This window comes from Rhamphochromis longiceps, linkage group LG2 (assembly GCF_057381845.1).
Source record: "Rhamphochromis longiceps isolate RC_006_pf linkage group LG2, R_longiceps_female_GT1.1, whole genome shotgun sequence".
Classification (NCBI taxonomy): Eukaryota; Metazoa; Chordata; class Actinopteri; order Cichliformes; family Cichlidae; genus Rhamphochromis; species Rhamphochromis longiceps.
In genome coordinates, this window is record NC_140558.1 from 14,994,347 (window position 1) to 15,014,696 (window position 20,350).

Below are 20,350 nucleotides of genomic sequence, written 5' to 3' on the forward strand. Positions count from 1 at the left end.
TCTTGTCTTAATGACCTTGTAGTACCATATCACCCTATTAGAGCACTTCGCTCTTGCACTGCAGGCCTACTTATTGTTCCTAGAGTATTTGAAAGTAGAATGGGAGGGAGAGCCTTCAGTTTTCAGGCCCCTCTTCTGTGGAACCAGCTTCCAGTTTGGATTCGGGAGACAGACGCTATCGCTACTTTTAAGATTAGGCTTAAAACTTTCCTTTTTGCTAAAACATATAGGGCTGCATCAGGTCGCCCTGAATGGATGATGCATTGAGTAGTTCTTCTTCAGTCACCTTTCTCGTCACTATATGTTTATAGACCTCGCTGCATTGAATTACACTTGTTATTAATCCCTGTCTCTCTTCCACAGCATGTCTTTTGTCCCGTCTTCCTCCCCTCACCTCAAGCCTTCATGACAAATGGCCGCCCCTCCCCGAACCTGGTTCTGCGGGAGTTTTTCCTTCACGCTTTTGCCAAAGTGCTTGCTCATAGGGGTGTCATATGATTACTGGGTTTCTCTGTGTATGTATTATTGTAGGGTCTACTTTACTATATAAAGTGCCTTGAGGCAACTGTTGCTGTGAATTTATTTATGTGTATAAATAAAACTGAACTGAGTTGAACTGAATGTTAAAACTATCACTGTCTCCCAGTGCTCCTGTTTGCCACCCTCTTCCGTTGAATGCTTCCCTGTACTTCCTCATTCCACCACCAAGTTTCCTCATAATGCCATCAGACACTTTTAGCTGCATGTTTTAGTTTTTAATATTCTGCTTTTATCCAGAAAAGAGCAGCTGAGGGATTTATCTTATTTACTCTGTCTCACATGAAGAGAGAGCACGCACTGAATTTCTTCTTTTTAAATGCTTCATCCAAAGAGCTCACAGACATCCGACCATCCATTATACACTATATTTGCTTTCTCCCTCCCTCTTTGTTTAGCCCATAATCATAGAAAGCTTTTTTGTTTATCTTGTCCTCTTGTTTAAGCAGTCATTACAGTGAAGTAGCCAATTTTTCAACACCAAATTTAAAAGTAGTTTTAAGGTCTCCTCTCTCGACTCATATTAAAACCGCTCCCTAATGATAAGAAAGATGTTTCACATACATATTCAGGAGAACGTTATCCTTTCCCTTTTCTACTCTATATAGAATGATTGTTGTAAAATTCAAAATAGGTCATTATTAGTAGAATTACCACATTCAGCCAACTTTACAGGGAACTTCACACCATGAAGTTTTGATCTCAAACCGGTATAAAAGTACAGAGAGCATCTTTGTGCTTTTTTGTGTACGTGATTCACAACAGCATGTTCTGGACTGTCTGTTTATGCTCCCATAATCCTTTAATTCAACAGCTGGTGCGGATCCCTGTTTGAGTAATCAGAAAATATTTGTGTTGCAGTTTGTGGTCAAACTACATGATATCCTTTGTGATACTCCATCATAATGTCCAATGTGTTCAGCGTGTCCAGTTTGTTTTTGTTTTTTTAGTCTTTCAAGCCACTGACTACTCAGAAATGGTGAAGTCTGCCTTTCGTTTTGTACTCTTTAAATTTAATTATTTTCTGTATTCAGGTCAGTTCAAAATCTCTTAATAAGAGAATAGGGCTAGAGGGAAGATCAAAGTTATGGATTTCTGTTACATTATAGAGATTAAAGGATTGTCAGAATGTTAACAGGCTCCCCAAAATCTGGCAGTGTGCATAAAAATAGATGTAATAGGGAAGGCTTTAGGACCCAGGGGACCCAAGGGACCCAAGGGAGGGTATAAAAGAGGAAGTAGCAGCAGGTGCTCTTCTTCTCTCATTTGGCTGTGAACAATGGTTGTGTGAGTAGGTGAAGCGCCTGAGAAGTTTTGTCTTCTACACAAACGGTTGTTTTAAACCTCTACAGCAGAGGTTTGAGGTACAGGCTGTTTTTCTTTTAGTGCTTTTGTAAATTTGTTGAAATGTATTTGATGGTTATTGTATTTTATGTTTCTAGTAGTGTTTTTTAGAAGACAAGCCATGCGTGCAGCAAACACAGTTGTCTGCTAGAGGTATGTTAACATAATATATTTGACATTATAAAAAAGTATATTTATGCACTACAATCTAATTTATATTGTATTGCCTCCTACAGGACAGGCTGCACACGTGAATTTGTCACTGTTTTTTCTCTTTTTTGTTGCGATTTTCTCCCAAGTTGGTTTTAGAGTAGTTAAAACTGTTTGGGTTTTTTTTATGCTGGGTTTGTTTTTATTTCCAATGGGCTGGTGCAATATTAGTCAGACAATGTGCAATCCCTGAGCTGGGCACTTACGTTACGGGAATTAGGTCTTTTAGAGGTGCTCCGTGTGGATTTGCGGTGAATACGTTTTAAGAGTGATTTTTAGTGCCACCAATTATTGCCTGAACTTGAACACTTAGTGCATGCGATATGTGTTCTGTTGGGCTCGTATTTATTTGGGGTGGATTTGTTTCTCTTAAAGCAACGAGCATCTGGGACCGCCGAGGGAGAGCAAGCCCTCAGGTGATAGTTGCATTGCTGACAGGTTGGACCAATAAGACTATATTGTGGTCGTTAGTGACCTTTTCCATTTTGATGTTTGAGGCCTTTTGCAAGCCCTTTGTTTTCCTTTAAAATAATAAATTTTAACCTGACTGATATTGACCCTCTTGTTCCGTTTATTCTGGGCTTATTCCTGTAAGAGCTTTGGGCCTGAAAGTTTGTAAGAGTAGTATAGAGGCCCTTAGCGGTTACTTGGTGGCTTTTACTCGCGACATAGAGGTAGAGAGGAGGAAGCAAAAATATTAAATTCAAAGGGAACAACTTTTATCACCTCCATACGAAGTATAAAAGATGGATGCAGCCACAGTGGCATCACCCATTGGTTAGTGAAGCCCCTTTGTGATGCCTTGGACTTTTGCTAACCTGATGTCTGCCATTAGAAACTGTATGGGAGGGAGAGTTGTGAAACAGTGTAAGCAGAGTTTGACCTAAAACTGGCAATTAGGCTGTGACCACACGTACGCGGGTATGTTTGTAAACAGATTTTCCGTTTTGTTAAAAAGAATCTCGTCCACACGTAATCGCAAAAAACAAAGTCAAACGCTGTCAAGAACATGCCAAAGCAACAGGTGGCGATGTAATCCTAACTGGGTAGAAATGTTGGCCAATCAGAAGTCTAGAAGCCTGGGCGGGAAAGGGTACACAAAGATGGTGCATAGAAGCAGTTAGTTACTGGTATGTAAATAATTTTGCTCTTAATTAGTTATTGTAAAAGATATTGCTGTTGAAAAAGGATAAAGGAGGACTGCCTCACAATCCATTACTAAGCTAGCAAAAATAACTATTTTAAAACATCATATGTTCAATATTAATGAGCTTGCCACTGGCAAAGTTGAGTTAATTGTCAGGTGAAGAAAAATCATTTGTTAAACTAATATTTATCAAGCCTTGACCAATTAACCCAAATGACATGTGTAATAAAGCAGAAACTTGGAAACTCAGACAATGAAGTGAGTTGTAACTGTATTAATTATGAATGGACCTGTCATAATATGCCTACATACATAACACAGGAAGGAAACCCTGGTCACTATGGTTTGCTTCAAGGAGCAGTATAAGCCAAAATGGATGGATGATAAATTAAAGGAAAAAACCTTAACCCTTACACCAAGGAGATCTGTCTCTGTTGTACTGTGGTTGCATTTTGCTGAGATATTTTAGTTCCACTTGTCCCTTAAGAGCAAAGGGTCACCATAGATCAATACAAAGTTCTTCAGAGTCATCACCTTTTTCCTATGATGAAACCCCTGATAGGAGTCATGTCTTCCAAGATGCCATCCAAAGAGAATTCAGGCTCACTGAATAATTTGATTAAACAGCTCACCTGTCCCTGGGCTTAAATCCCTTTAATTACTGATGTGAGTCAGCTGTGTCAAAGAAAAAGGCGGTACCTCAGACAGAAGAGATTGAAGGACACGCCCACACAGGCACCTTCAGGAGGAGGCCTTGCAAGAGCCGTAACAAATGGAAAAGAGAATTTAAATTGATTTAAAACTAGCTTGAACTGCTTGTCAATTCCCAAGTGATCTTTCGTGGAATAGTGTCCTGTCAACGGAGAAGACATGGACTGGAAGCACTAAAATGACCAAGTGTCATCAACAGAAGGAATCGGAAGGCTAGATTGAAATCACTTTTGCTCTTTGAAAAAAAAAAAGCTAATATTGAAGTCCTGACCTTTTGTGACTGACATGTTTCCTGTCTTCTTGAATGTAAATTAACTGCCTGCTAGCAGTGCTGTTTTAATTAAACTCAATACAGCTGCCACACAGTCTGTGACATCAAAACTTGAATCTCATTAGAATACCATAGACCTTTTATACCAGGTAAGGATACTATGATAACTGTACACTACACTACAAAGTGAAAATACAGCAGATGGCATTTTAGTAATATTTAGCAATTTAAATAAGACGGATGGAGCTGAAGCGTGTTACTTGATTTCAAAAATATTGATATTATAAAAACCAGTGCTTCTGACCGAGGTTTAGTCAGGTAGTGGGAAAAAATGTTTTGAGGATTTTGTAATTCAATTGATGTGCCTTCAATAGAGGAAGAAGGGTCTGGGCATGAGAGGTGTCTTGGCCATAAACGGGGGTGAGGTCACTGAGGTAGCTGTTCAAGGCAGTGGTTCTGCTTTTTTAAGAAGGGGGGGGGGGGGGCAGAGAGTGTGTTACAGTTTCAGAGATCACAATTCTCAGCCTCCACTGGAAGATCTGTGCCAAGGTAGAGCAGTCCAGGATTTAAGAGAACCAGTACAGTTTTTGTTCCTGACAAGGAGCACTGGACCTACTCTTTATTCTCTTTATTTTGTTCAAAGGTGCATAGGACGCTGTAGGTATTTATTAAAGTCAAAGAAAGGAATCTGTCTTACAGCAAACTGCAGACAACAGATTCAGCACAGTTTTTTTTTCCTTTTTTGCTAATTCAGTGAAACCTGTTATGTCACATGCTGAAGTAACATTTCACTAGCTAGAATTACATGCTAATTCCCATCTTTAGCGTCTCTCATATAATGTGAATTCAGTGTCTGATCACCTGAGCAGACATTTCCTGAAAGCACCAACATGACCAAGCCGGCCATCAGTGGAACGATTTAAAGGGCTAGACTGCTTAAGATTTCTTTCTCTTTTTTTAGACAGAGAACATAGACAAGTGTTTTTTGACAAACCAGAAAAAAATGTATCTAAACTGTGTGACTTGACAATTTGCTTTTAATTTTTCTCTGTATTAATGTAAAAGTCAATCCCAAAACACCTTTGATTTGATCCTGAACTCTCTCATCTTTTCCTCACCACAGGGTGGCACTAGCAGTTTGAGGAGAGGAGACAGAGAGGAGCAGGAAAGAGAGGGAGAGCAGCAAAGATTGATGCAACACGGCACAAGTCATCACTGCGACAATGCAGATTAAAGCAGAGGAATGAAAAGAGGAAACAGCACGAGAAGAACCTGACAGGGCAAAAGAAGCGGAAACAAGAAAACAAGATGCTTTGTCAGGAGCTGTATTTGTATGCTGCTCACAGTCCCTGTAAATTAGAGAAGAGAGAAGTGTAAGGAGGAGAAAGGGAAATGTGTATATGTATCTGCGTTTCTGTGTTTTAGAGGTAGGATGGGGGTAGGGATACAAAGCTGGACAACACAGCTAATTCAGATAGCAACAATTCAGAGCTGGTTTTCTCATTTTAATGTCCATCATTGAACACACACAACAAATCTGTATTGGCAGACTGATTGTTGACAGTGAGCGCACACGTTTACAGGATATTCTTGATTCCACTTGAATTACTGCTGTCTCCTTCTACTGTCACTATGTAATCCCAGCAGTCTGTTGAAAGCCCTGTCAACTGAAACCTAAAGGGAGACATGAAGCCACTCCTTCTCGCCAGATGAACCTCTCTCATGTCAGTGTGCCTTGGGACAGGATACAAAGAGGAGTTCAAGAAAATCTACAAAAGCTCTATTTTCTTTCTTTCGGTATTTATAATGCAGCTTGCTTGTTTCAGCTGATCTTCACATGTCAGATAGCTTCTGTCACATGTTGTTTGTAGATGAGTTTCATCTTGAGACTTCCTGTGCCTTTTGACTACTATAGTAGATTTAATAAAATGGTACATGAATTCAATTCAATTTTATTTATATAGCGCCAAATCACAACCAAAGTCGCCTCAAGGTGCTTCATAGAGAAAAACCCAACAATCATATGACCCACTATGAGCAAGCACTTTGGCGACAGTGGGAAGGAAAAACTCCCTTTTAACAGGAAGAAACCTCCGGCTGAACTAGGCTCAGGGAGGGGCGGCCATCTGCTGCGACTGGTTGGGGTGAGAGAAGGAAGACAGGATAAAAGACATACTTGAAGTGTTTTTATATTACAGCTTGAAGTTCAGGCAAAGTTCATGTCCACAAATGAACATGGAAATGCTGATATTCAATACTGACTGAAGATGTGTACACTTGGGCCATGTTGGCCCAGCATTCGTAGTTTTCGTGTTTTGTATTTTGTTCTTTATTTATGCCTTCGTTCCTAGGGGGTTCTGTTAAAATGTTCCTCATTTGATTTCCCCATGTCACTTTACCCCGTGTGCCCCTCTGTGTATCGGTGAGCCCTCGTCTCCCCTACTTGTGTTTTATTCCATGTTTTCCCCAGCCCGTTATGTCTGTGCTCTCCCCGTGCTTTCGCTCTCCTCCTGTCTGCACCTCTGTGTACTTCCTGTTTTACTTTGACAGTCTCCCGTCAATATGAGTCTTGTTCTGTTTGCTGTCAGCTGTGTTCCCTGTGTGCTCCCACTTCCTTCTGTGTATTTATGTCCACGTCTCCCCAGTGTTGGGACTAACGCGTTATTAAGTAACGCGTTACAGTAACTACGTTATTATTGTGGTAACTAGTTATTATGCCAAAATCAGGAACGCGTTAGTCGTTACTGGGATTTAGATAGCCACCACACGAAGTAACGAGTAACGAGCCTATCGCGGAGCTTCCACAGATTCAGTAACATTAGCAAGTGGTGGACGGCAGCAGGTGGATGAAGGAAAAGGGACGCAGAAGGAAAAGAGACCCGAGGCGGCCGCTGGTCCAAGTGTGAACTGAACTTCAGGTAAGAAGTTATGACCTGCAGTCTATCTGGGTCAGATATAAACCAAGTTTAGGTGGAGTTTATTTTCGTTATTCTGACTTTTTCCGTACTGCGTGCTAGCTAGCGTGACGGAGTTTCTATACAGCTGGGTGGGTGCTATGAAGTTAATGATGTTGAACTTTATTTTGTTCATAAGTTATTAGAGTTGCCAACTGTCCCGTCTGGTATTCAGAGAAAATATTACGCGTTTCTTATTGAGGTGAAAAGGAACAGTTTGTCCCGGACTTCAGCTACAATGAAAAAGACACAAAGCTGGAGTTATTCTGTGTCTTTGCTGCACAGCTGCCTCTTCTTCTTTCATTCTCTCCCCCTCCCTCTCCCGTTTCTACTTCAATCATGAAAACTGATCAATGATCAGCTGATCGGCTTTTTTCTCTTGTTTGTTTATCGCTCACTTTGCGCCAAAAGAGGAAACCAGCGGATGTTGCGCTAAACAACAGCAGCACGTTTAAGCTTGATCAGCTATTGTTAGAATTTATTTAATATTAATTTCTAGTATCAGCTGATGTTTGCTGGAGCCACAGCTGCAAAAAAGCTGCTGGTCATGATATGGTTTGGTTATCTGGTGAGAGGGAAACATGAAGATGAAACCAGGAGATGTCCTTACTGAATCACCAGAGCTGAACAGGTAATGGAGAAACAGGTTTACCTTTTAGGTGACATGAATGAGTTGAAGGGAAGCTATGAACTGTTTCTGAGAGACAAATAACACCTGGATCCTTTTTTATGTAGCTGACAGCTGGTAACTGTGCAGGGGCGGGTCTAGCAAAGTGTTGCCAGGGGGGCATGTAGGGCATTAACAGGGAGAGGGGGGCACAAAGAAATACTTTTCTTTCTTATTCTCATTTAAAATGTCTAGCTTTTAAAAAATAATTATCTGAATCTTACAACAAACGATTGATAGATTGATGCATATATACCATCAAAACAGTGTACATCACTGTCACAACAGTGTTTATTTTCATTCAAAGGCTTTATGATTTTTCCTATAATGGTGGGCCGGTCTCTAGTCAAAATGCCCGGGCCAATTTTCTGTCCCAGTCCAGCCCTGTATGCAGCTCATCTGCAGTCTGGTGTTACCTACATCTTCCTATTCAGAAGGCAGAATTTCCGAGTTCTAAGTACAATCGAAAGCACCACGACTGCAGTTTTTGTGTTGGATGTAAAAGGCGCACATGACGCTGTGACGTAGGCTAGAATCATGGCAGCAGTCAATGACGGTCCAGGCGTGGGATTTCTCTCGTGGAAATATGCACATTATCTTTTCCTTTCTATTGGTAGGTGGCACAGCGCACTTGTGGCAAGTAAGCAAGCTAGAAGACTGGCAAAGTTATGGAAGAAACACATTAACAAGAGAATTCTGAGTAAAACCAAAGTTACTTTCCCTAGTAACTAGTTACTTTGAAAGTAACGAGTAACTTGAAGTAACTGAGTTACTTTTGAGAGAAGTAACTAGTAATGTAACTACGTTACTATTTTAAAGTAACTTACCCAACACTGCATCTCCCTCAGTTCAGTCTTGCGTCGTCAATGTCTCCTCCCTGAACCTGTGTGCCTTTTTGTGTTCCCTCGGTTCTTAGTTTAGTTTTGCCAGTTTAGTTCTGTTTCTTTGTAAGGCCTGCAATAAAGCAGTGATTATGAGTTCAGCTCCTGTCTCCGTGAGTTTTGCGTTTGTGTTCTCATCTGCCTCCACACAGCCAGTTCATGACACTTACCAGTTTAGACCACAAATGTTTTCCCAAGCTGGCTCATTGAGTACAAGATCAAGAATGATATGTAAGACTACTCTTACATATTTTCTTTCGCACTGCCTGGGGCTCTATTATTTGTACATTGTTGCTTAAATTCTACTGTTTGGCTGTAGAGGAGCACAAATATTACCGGTCCTAATGCATGAATGTTTTCAGGGTTGGTAAGGTAAAGTGCCAAAACATGACTGTCTACTCATGTTTTGGCACTTTACCTTACCAACCTTAGCAAAACTGAGGCACGTGTGGGGCAAATATTCACTGCAGATGTTGGTAAAAGATAACAATACTTTTTTTTTTTTTTTTACGGATTTACTTCACCAAATGGACCATCCCAGTCTTGCCGTAATGGTCTATTTGATTTACCTTTTATTGTTTATTTTATTTTATTTTCACTTGCTAAATGTGGGACAGACTTGAATGGGGAAAAGAAATGGGAGAAAGAAAAACAGCGGGGAAGAGGGACGGGTATAAAGGGCAAAAAACAAAAACCAACAAAATAAGCAGACAAAAAATACATATATCAATCACCTGGATCACCTGTTGAGAAAGAAAAAAGAGAAAACAAGCAGAAGAAAAGAGAGCAATATAATAAACAACATCATGATGATCTATGGGAATATGACAGTAAATACTAAATATTAAACATTATTGTGCAGCACGTAAGATCGACAGCGCACAGTGTGCTTTGAGGTAGGAGCCAAAAAGGGTGTCATTTGTGTGTGTGAGCACCCGTGTGTACACCTATGAGCATGAGTGCGCTTGTATTTAAAAGGTTCCTTCATGTAATGATCTGCTACAGGGAGCCACAGCCCCGTCCTCCAGGGCATGAAGCAGGCATGGAGGAGATCAAAATTCCAGACATCCAGAGGCCCTCAGAGCACAAGAGACCAGGGCAGCCGCACCACTATCCCAGAAAGAGCTGAGGAGAGTCCCAGATGAGGGGTCACGGAGCAGAAGCCGGGGGGGGGGGGGGGTTGCAGTGACAATACATTTTTAAAAACCATAGCTTATAAAGAAAAAAAATCTAAAATTAAAATCATAATCTGTTTAACATAGCATTATTCCAAAACCAATTTAACTTCTGAGACTCTGCAAACATGGTAGCTTATGCCTGGTCTTTGCCATATTATTGTGGAGGTCATCTCATTAGAACACTGTCAAAGAATATACTGAATAATGGCAAGGTACATGGTCAAACATTCAGTCGCTGACATCTACATTTTTAATCACCGATGACTCTAATTGAAGCTGTGCCCTACGACACTCAGGTATAGGACTGGCTATTAGTAGATGCTAATCATGAGTCAAATATAATATCAGTTAATATCGTTTCTTCCATTTATGTAACCTGTTGGTGTGCTTCAGTAAACTGATTTGTAGAACATTAGCAGTACATAAATACTTCTATGCGAACCAGAGACACAGAAGACAGAAAGGATTGTTTCTCCTCAGGGGAGGGCAGGTTATGCCTTTGTCATCCGAGGGAGAAAAAGCACAATACTGAATTATAAGCATCAGAAGTGATTTGAAAATGGGACTATGCATGCTCACTGACAAACGACAATGGTACAACACAACCATCTGAAATGAAGCTTAGACATAAGTTCAATAAGGAAGATCTGTAATCATACCTACTTTTCTGGGTCTTAGGCTGCTTTTCAGTTTACATGTCTACCACTTTCCCACGCTGTCATTCTCGATACTTGACATCATTGGTCTAGTCCAATCATCTTCTTACCCACAAGTTTTGAGCCAATCAGCTTCTGCTTTGCATGGTTTAAGTCCGTGTTTTCTGCCACTCTCCCTTTCTTCACAACCACCAGTGTCTAGACTCCAGGGGTCCTGTCCTAAAAGAGGTATATAAAAAAGAAAAGAAAGACAACAAAACAAATCACAACAATCTAAATTTTAGACAGCAATCTGTTAACCACACCTGAATCCAGTCCCTTTTGAATGAGTGCAGCAGAATGTCAGGTTGCCACATATCACTGTGGTGGCCTTTCTGTAGGTCCAGCAGCACAGCAATCCTTGTCTCCTCTCCTTCACCACTTTGTCGTGTTTTCTGACTTGCAGGTGTTGCTGTTGAAGCATTTTAATCATAATTTGACAAATGGATTATTTTCAAACAAAAATAAATACGTTTTATAAAATATAGTAAAATGTGATTCATTAGTTTATTCCGCAGTGTTTCTATTCTGAAAGATAGAAGAGAAGTAATCTCATCTGCCTGTTTGGAGCAAGCTCCTTTGGTATGTGTTGTTCATAACAGCCTTAAAGGAGCAAACATTATTTAGGCCCACAAAGTTCCACTTTCAATATTTTTATTTATTATTTTTTCAATATTTCATAAAAAGGAGCCCTTGCCTGGTTAGAGTAACACTGAAGAATTTAAGTTCATAGATTTGAACCAGAAAAACTAATTATGAGGGTTAAACTAGGTTAAAACACTGCATGTGTCGACAAACTGCCTCATGTTTGAAATTTTTGTACTGTAATACTTTTTGATGTCATAAATCATAACCCCTTTGTAGAGGTTTTGCACAGCACTTACAAAAAGCTTTTCCCTCATAAAGATCCATCACAGCAGCTGCTGTAACGCAGGTTTGAGGTTTACATTTGAGACAGTGTTCTTATAATGAAAACAAAATGTGATCCTCTGAAAGGAAAGTAATGTAGCACAGTCACGGTCACAATTCAGCAGGGGTTAAAGAGGCTCTGTAAAAAATGTGGAAATGTCTGCACAAAAGCCAACACCATAGCACACAGGCACCACGCAGACTTGTCTGGGAATGGAACCCAGTATTTCTAACACTATAGCAAGACCATTCTACTAGACCAACAAGCCCTTATGTGGTGCTAATGTCCTCCAACCTAAATTTTACTGTTAGGTTCAAATTTTAATTTCTATTATAATTCTGACTTTAATTGGTCACGAAAACAAGATAATCAGAGTAAAACTCTGACTTGTTTTCAGTTACTTTTGGTAGAACTGGAGAAGGTTTTTTCTTTTTGGTGGTGCCAAAAGACCATAAAGGTGGTTGGCTGCCAACTCGTCATTGATTTCTGGATACTACTGAAGCCTGGGCCATTAAGAGATAACTTTATTTTTCTCCCATAAAGGGCTATTTTGCTAGTGTCCCTGACCACTAAAGATACATGTCTTTTATCCTGTCTTCCTTCTCTCACCCCAACCGGTGGCAGCAGATGGCCGCCCCTCCCTGAGCCTGGTTCTGCCAGAGGTTTCTTCCTGTTAAAAGGGAGTTTTTCCTTCCCACTGTTGCCAAAGTGCTTGCTCATAGGGGGTCATATGATTGTTGGGTTTTTCTCTGTATCTCTATGAAGCGCCTTGAGGCGACTTATGTTGTAATTTTGGTGCTATATAAATAAAATTGAATTGAATTGAATTGAATACTGAATTTTTTTGCCACTCTTCTTATATATTTCCAGTTTACTTTTTACTTGGATAAATATTACAGTCTTCACCAGAGTAGAACACTTTAGCCAGATTTATGAGCTCTACATGACTAAATAGCAAATGAAACCATGGTGCATGGTAAATCAGCATTTCAAAATTTCAATAATAAATGTTGCTGTTTCTAAGCTCTCAGCTATTATTAACTCAAGTTTTACAAACATGCTGTATAACTCAACTTACAGTGTGATCTTAGAAAAAGTGAGAAATTAGTTTAACAAATGCTCAGTTCAACTGAATATATCACCACACAGCTTGGCATTTATTTTGTCATGGCAGTTCTCTCATGTTGTTTCCTCTCATGTACTAAATTGCCAACTTATATGACACAGCTCAACATCTATTGAAGCTTGGTTTTGGATAAGATGGTGGTCAGAATTTATATCAGAACAGACACAAAACCAGTTTCAGAATGATTACACTCTTTGTAACAGTGGCATTCCTTTTCTTATATTTTTATGTATTTAATTTTTTCACTTTTTGATTATACAGTCTGTATCTCCTTTGAGAGACACACGAGTAATGATTTCCAGGAAGTAATATAGCAGGTGCCATTTAAAAATGTTCTGTTGAGTTATGGACAAATAACCTCTGACTCTTAAGGGCCACATCAGGCTCTTCCATCATTCCTGTCACTCTGCATTTTGCATGCTGTTATTAAGCATGGATGTTTCAAAAATAAAGCTTTATAAAATGATGACTATAAATGATGTATAGCCTACAGTAAGTCCAAGATGCCTTTAGAATTACTTTAGATCAATATTGCATTGATGTAACCTTTTTTTGCATGCACATCCAGTGTTGGTGAATCTAATTGTGATTTTATTTTTCCACCATGTCAGTTCTACTGCATAGTCTGCCATACTGTCTGATATTTGCACTATTGTTCCAGCTAGACTGAACGCTGGCCCTGCAGTAATTTCAGAAGGTTGCTGCTGGGAAAGAGTCAATACTTGGAGTCAAGCTCACACCTGTAATAAATTTGAGAGTACATGGAAGCAATCGATATTTAAAATTTATTTCCTGCACGTATACTTAGAACTGCCTGACAGAGAGTGATACTTTTAAATCCAGCACGAGAACCAGCCAACAGGTAGTGTTGTGTGAGTGTGCCGATGATAGAAAATAAAATAAGTGCAGGAAAAGTTATTACTGATTTTATATGTTATTAGCTCACATTTGTGTTAGTTGGCTGACATAGACAGCACAAAGTTCATAAAGTGATTGTTTTAATTTAAAGATAAATTTTTATCAATTATTTACATTAGAAGCTATCCTCATTATTTTTGCTGTTTTTCTAATCGTCACCATCTGCTTGTTATTTTCTAAACTGAAGGGTGACACTGTAATAAACCCACAAAAATTAAGGAAAATAGGGATGCTGGTTAAGCTCACTGGAATGAGCAGATGTGCTGCACGGCTGCGAGCGGCCGGCCGGCCAGGGTTAAAGTTTGGCCCTTTGCCGCATGTCTTCTACTCTCACTTTCCTCCACTTTCCTGTCAGTCTTCACTGTCCCTATCAAAAATAAAGCCATAAAAAAAATTAAAGAAAATATGCAACTAAATGCATGATCCTGGATATTTTTAAATTATGTTACTGCTATTAATGTTACATACTCAGTGTTTTGAAATAATATGGATACAGAGCTAGATCAAAGATGACAGTGACAATACTTTTTAAAAAAATTTTTTTAATGAAGATGGTACGTCTCACTGCTTCAGTGGCCATAATGTAACTTCCTGGTGGGGAAATTGTAGCAGCACTGGAAGTGCCTGACGAGAAGACAACCTTGATGGTAATCAGTTGGTTTAAATAAGGAAATGTTTTGTATTTTGAATACCAGAATATTGTGATCATACCTCTTCATCTAAATTGGGTTGCAAGAAAAGACAGTGGAGTTGTTATTGTGGCATAGTGGTGCACAAGGAAAAGGTTCTCCTGCTTTGTTGGGGCCTTTCTGTGTGGAGCTTGAATGTTCTCATTGGTTACTTCGGTTTCCTCACATAGTCCAAAGTCAAAAAAAGTTTATAGAACTCGGTTTTTGATGACTTATTTCATACCACCAGTTAATTTCTGTATCACAGTTAAGTGAAATAAATGCTATTTTTTGATTCAAGAACAGAGCTTATACTGTAGAAAGGACAGTGTGTTTTCATGTGGACAGAAGCAGCAGGGACTCTCAGGATGTTTTTTAGAGGGGTATAATTGAACAGTAGGAGTGCAACCACTGGACTTTAATCTTAACAATGTAGTCATTATCATCTCTTTGATTTCATGTGCACTCGGGGCACATTGTTGTTTTAGAATCAATGAGGGAACTACATTTTAGTGGCGTGATTTGTCCCAACAAGCAACGTTTTTAGAGGACAAAGCGTGAAATTGATTTTCATCTAACCCATCATGACTTTACACAAAGATCCATGAAGAATATGTTTTTCAACCACTCGTAATGAAAGACAATGAAAGGTTTAAGGAAAACTTCCCTTTTACTTTAACATAAAGTATATACAGATATGTAATCTTTGGACAACTGTACCCTCAAACACACAATAATAACATGGACTGAACCACCACTCACAACCACTAGCACTTTATATAGTCTCTGTAGAAATTATCCACATATCTCACTTATCTTAACTGCACTACTGTATAGTTCTCTGAAAATAATCATTCTGTACATACGATAATTTTTAACCCTACAACTGTTTACAACTTGCATAGTTCCCATTTCTGTATAGCTGTATATCTCAGATTTCTGTAAAGTTATTTATTTCATATTCTGTATAGTTTTTCATATTTATATCCTGTTCATATCCTGTACATAGCTTGTACTCACTACAGCCTGTACATACTTATAGTTATAGAATATTCACAACATACTTCATACCGTGTACATTATAACATACCATAATAGACCCATTTCTGTAATATACTTACATATCTATATTATTGCTAATAGATATTGTAATATATCTACATACTAAAGCACTTCTGGATGGATGCAAACTGCATTTCGTTGCCCTGTACCTGTGCATGTGCAATGACAATAAAGTTGAATTCTATTCTATTCTATTCTACTGTAAATCTGACAGCACAGGTATACAAATACCGCACTCGTCGCTTTCCTATGAAAAGTCATGGTATTGTTACTTGTTCAGAGCTTATTAACATGACATTGTTATTTCAACACAACATGAGATTGATGACCTGGTACATTAACAGTTGTTATATCTCCAGTGTCATCCATCCATCCATGTTTTTCTGCTTATCCAGGGCTGGGTAGAGGGGGCAGCAGCCTAAACAGAGAAGCACAGACCTCCCACTCCACAGCTACCTCCTCCAGCTTATCCAGGGGAACCCCGAGGTGTTCCCAGGCCAGCTAAGAGATGTAATCTCTCCAACGTGTTGTGGGTCTGCCCCAGGGCCTCCTCCCGGTGGGACATGCCCGGAACACCTCTCTCAGGATCTGCCCAGAAGGCATCCTATATGCCCGAACCACCTCAAATGGCTCAAAAGGAGACAGTTGAGGTTTCCTTTCATCACAGGTTTCTACTGAAAACCACCCAACTAATTTAATGCAAATGTTTAGTTTGTCTAATAGTTTGTTTGTTTTTATTCAGTTTGGTCTACAGTTTGACATCTATTAGAGAGTAATAGCTTTGACAAAACATTAAGAGAAACAATTTTATTTCTCTTTATTACATACTTGGAGCATCTGCCAGCTATAATGAGAGTTAATCTGTTCAGTTAATTTCCATTTTGTATTGATGGCTTCTCATCATCAACATGTAGGATGTGGCATTATTAAAGAACCTATTAAAAGATAACTAGCAAGTTATATAAAACTCTCAGAAAATCCGACCTCATTCACTGTGTCACATACGGTAGCATGAACCCTCCTAAATAATAACCTGAGAGCTTGTGTCGACTTAACAAACTGATGAATCCAGCATGTTTGGTATCCAATGTTTGAAATGGGCTTTGTGTTAATTTTCTCACATATTACTCTGATTTATTACAAAACTGTATAAATCGTTCTACACTACAAAGCACTAAGCAGTGTTTTATTAGCTTCTAGTTTATACAGCTTAGTCTCATATAATTTTAGTAAAATGATTTATGTTTATTATTATTATTATTATTATTATTATTATTATTATTATTATTATGTGTGATATTAATGTATGAAAGCAATTTAAATTTTGCCTCATTTTTGTGAGTTGTTAAGACCTTTTTTTCTCCTAAACCTCTAAATAAATTCATTTTTAAGCAATAGATCGTACAAAAAGTCTTCATGTGGCAAATATTATGAAAATTAAAAACTCATGTATGCAAATTCATAATATGTTTTTTTTATTTTAAATGTTTTCCAGAAGGTTCAATAAACACTCCAGTTTAACAAAGTTTCTAGCAATTGTTTCATGGTTGAGGATTCACAGAGATAAAATTACTAAGATTCTTGGTAACTTAGTAATGCCAACACGTGGAATCTAAATGTCAGCACATGGGATCAACTGCAGATTTTTTATCTGCTTAACCTGTCATGCAATAATGAGTGAACAGGTTTTGCCAGATACGCAACGACCTGTCAGTCTATCGTCCAGTTAATTTTGAGCCTCTTAAAAATGTATAAAAATAGCTATGGTTATGGCAATTCCTATGGTTAATGTAATACTTTTTCTGAATTTAGAAAGTTTTAAACTGTAAGTCTGTACTTTAATCACATCTTGATTATTTGATTAAAATCCATGTTGGTGGTGTACAGAAAAAATACTAGAGGCAAAGTACTTAAGGACCTAGCTGTAAATCCACAGGTTGACTGCGGCAGTATGAAACACAGAACTTCAACTCAACATCTTTTAGTCTCAGGTTATTGAAAATCCAATATTTAGTTGATATTTTTACATATCTAAGCAGCTTTTTCTTGCTTTAACTTAATTTTACAACAATTTCATGCAAGCTTCTGGTCAAAATGTCCCTTTTGTTCATTAAAAACCTTTTAAAAAACCCATAAATAGCTCTTTTTGGATGCTTTTTGTTAGTTTGATGCTATTTTTATCCTGATAGCTTTCAACACTGAGATAAACATTGTCCTTTTTATAGAACTATTGGCTTTATATGAAAATAACCCAAATATATAAGCAGATAGCAAAAATAAAATAAATATTAGTCATATTAGTTAGTTAATATTTATTAAGTCTTCCTAAAGGATACAGGTACTCAGACAGACTCTTGAGTCAACACACAGCAGGGCCATCTTGGTCATTTCAGTATAGTTTAGATGATGGAGACGTGCCATTATCTGTTCTGATTGGCTGAATGTGTGATTAATGTAATGTGATTGTCAGAAGGTGAGACAGATTAGTTTTGATCAGTTGTGCAAGTGGTGTCACGATCTGTCTCGCCGTGGCTGTTTACAGCCGTTTGTCTTAATTGCTGTATCAGTTGGCATTTCATCAACTGCTTTCACCTTCTGAACTCAGTTTCTTTCTCTTCCACCATCTTCCCTCATTTCAGCTTCACTAGCCCATGGTCTTCAGTGAGTGGCATGGTTGCGTGTTGAACCGATGCAAAGCCTGCACAGATCTTTGCTTTCCTCCGTCCACATGTTTTAGCTGTGTACCATCACTGGATACACCACAAGAACAACTGTTCAAGAAGTGGATTTCACTGTACCCAAAGATGAGAGAAAAGATGATAGCACAATAAATACAGAAATAGTTTGTTTATGCTGTTCCTGGTCCTTTAGCCTGGCCCTGTGGTGAATAACAAAGCCAGAATAGAAAAAGCTTCTTTCCAGTGAAGTGAACAGGAGCGTTAAAGACAATGGAAAGTATTGACTTTGATTCTCATGCTACTTTTTTTTTGTAATATTTGATTTTTTTCAGCCTTCTTCACCTTTGGGATGAGGTCCTCTGTCACTCCTTTCCTATACAAGCCCACCTTTTTAATTATTCACCATTCTACCTAAAGACAATTTTAACACTACATGTAGGAGAGTATAGAAAAACGGACTTCGATTGATTTGATTGATTTGATTTATTGATTAGAATTCAAATTCAAATCTCAGTGAAAACAGTGAAAAAAAAAAAAAACAGTGAAAACAGAACAAAAATCTACCATAAAGAAAGAAAGCATGAGACAAGGCTAATCAAAAGGTATTGGCTGAAGCATTTGCTTATTACGCCAACCCTTCTCAATGGGATGAAAATCCCCTCCAGAATTCTATAACAACTTCAATAACATAATGACGCAGGGCAGAGAAAAGCACTGAAAAGACCAAAAAGACCAAAGACCATTGCTCTTTAAACGCTGTTTGTTTCTCCATGGGTTTTATTGTTAGTAATATTTAAAAACAAATAATGTTTTTGTTTTCCTTCAGCTCCACTGTTGTCTAAAAATAGTAAAAAGTGAGAAATAAAAAGAACAATCCATGAGCCACACTGGTTGACATGTTCTTTCACTCCTATAATTGGACACTGTGTTTGGTACAACACAGGACAACAAATGTTTGTTGTTCTTTGCACAGCCACACATAGTGTGCACATAAAGTCACTGATGGCTTTATTATTTCCTGCTTGCATCAAAGATAATACTCCTCCCAGTTAGAAAGTTAGTTAGTTAGTTAGTTAGTTAGTTATATTTCAATACAACTACTTTTTATTGACATAATAAACAGAATAGTAATAGTACCGTAAGTGGTTTAAATATAAACAAATATATATATAAATTACTAAAATGAACTACCTCCTGTCTGTCCTCACTCACAAAACATACCCAAGAACAACCGTGCTCCCCTCCCTACTCCCCTCCACACATCTGCTCTCAGGCATGATTTAGACTTCTGTTTAGCAGAGGTGGTTCGAGCATCTGATTAGTATGCCTTCTGGGCAAAGTTTTCCAGCGATCTCCAACCAGCAGGAGGCCTCAGGGTAGGCTCCGGAGGAATTATGTTTCTCAGATGGTTTTGGAGTGCCTAGGTGTTCCCCTGGATGTGCTGGAGGAGGTGGCTCGAAAAAGATAGGTGTGGGTTTCTCTGATTAGGCTGGTGCCCCCACAACCCAGTCCCAGATAGACGGATGGATGCAATATGAATAAATGTCACCGATACATATAGTAGCAGAATCAAGTGATGGAAATAAAGAAACACCTGTGAGCCAAAGCTCAGGACACAGGAGTGGAGCTCACTGAGGAGCTAGCCTCGGCTCACAGAGAAGAGAAGAGGGAAGGAGCAACAGCAGGAGAAGACAACAAAACGCTGATTAAATGAAGAATCATTTCCTGAAGTCTCTCAGTTATAATTCACTCAGTCTGACCTGTTGTGGTTGTTGTTTAAAATGAAAAAGCTGCTGTGTAGATAACCCAAGAATGCAGTAAAGGAGAGAGGGAAACCTGCAGCCTTAACTGTGCTGGCCCTGGATTATTTACAGTATTATCGTATGCAAATTTTACACAGATGTGATTTTTTAAAAAGTAATTTTCACATATCTTGATTATGATCAATACTGGGATATCATGACACCAGTGAATTAGTGGTGGTTACGATTTAAAAGGATGTGCTGAGAGAGAGGGCCGGTGTTAGCATTAGTTTCTATCAAAAGTACAGAGTGTGTGTGTGTGTGTGTGTGTGTGTGTGTGTGTGTGTGTGTGTGTGTGTGTGTGTGTGTGTGTGTGTGTGTGTGTGTGTGTGTGATACATAGACAGACAGTAATCACATTGTTAAACAAGATCCCAAATGTAACAGGGAACTGTCACAATGCTCAAACAGGAGTACAGATACAAAAATGTGCACACACACACACACACACACACACACACACACACACACACACACACACACACACACACACACACACACACACACACACACACACAGTGCAGATGCAAAGTTAGCAGTTTCCCCGGGCTGTTTTGGGATATTCTGTGGACAAGAGCCTGCTGTCAGCTCT

General features: G+C 38.8%; 1 long non-coding RNA gene across 1 annotated transcript; it reads left to right on the forward strand.

Moving 5' to 3' along the window:
* The first annotated feature begins 1,814 nt into the window (after nucleotides 1-1,814).
* On the forward strand, nucleotides 1,815-6,205 carry LOC146677077 (uncharacterized). Its single transcript, XR_014907376.1, has 3 exons — nucleotides 1,815-1,901; nucleotides 1,980-2,034; nucleotides 5,344-6,205. It is a non-coding gene; the product is annotated as an uncharacterized LOC146677077 (long non-coding RNA).
* Nucleotides 6,206-20,350: the final 14,145 nt, after the last annotated feature.